The following is a 590-nucleotide window of genomic DNA, read 5'->3' on the forward strand; positions in this document are numbered from 1 at the left end:
ACATGCTGCTTAACACATTTATGGGAGAAGAAGGAAAGGAAAGAGTAATAAAGAGGCCCAAAACGTGGACTCACATGGTTTTGTAAACATACATAGTCATACCATGGAAGTTGGTTGAGCGAATTTCGGAGACTGTGTGTCCGTGTGCGAGCCAAAAGGACACAAAGACCACGCTTCTGCCACTTGTAAGAGACTGAACAGTAATGGTAATCAACGTACTTACGACTCTCAACACATGTAAAGGGACCCACGAGACGATGTCAGGGTAAAGTGTGTGCGTGTGCGTGTGCGTGTGCGTGTGCGTGTGCGTGTGCGTGTGCGTGTGCGTGTGCGTGGTGGTGGTAGTGGTGGTGGTGGTGGTGGTGGTGGTAGTGATGGTAGTGGTGATGGTGGTAGTGGTGATGGTGGTAGTGGTGATGGTGGTAGTGGTGATGGTGGTTGTGGTGATGGTGGTGGTGATGGTGGTAGTGATGTCGTTAGTGATGGTGGTGATAGTGGTGGGATGGTAGTTTTGGTAGTGGTAGTAGTGGTGGTGGTAGTGGTGGTGGTAGTGGTGGTGGTAGTTGGTGGTGTTTTGGTGGGGGGGGGGT

This window comes from Penaeus monodon, chromosome 18 (assembly GCF_015228065.2).
Source record: "Penaeus monodon isolate SGIC_2016 chromosome 18, NSTDA_Pmon_1, whole genome shotgun sequence".
Lineage (NCBI taxonomy): Eukaryota > Metazoa > Arthropoda > Malacostraca > Decapoda > Penaeidae > Penaeus > Penaeus monodon.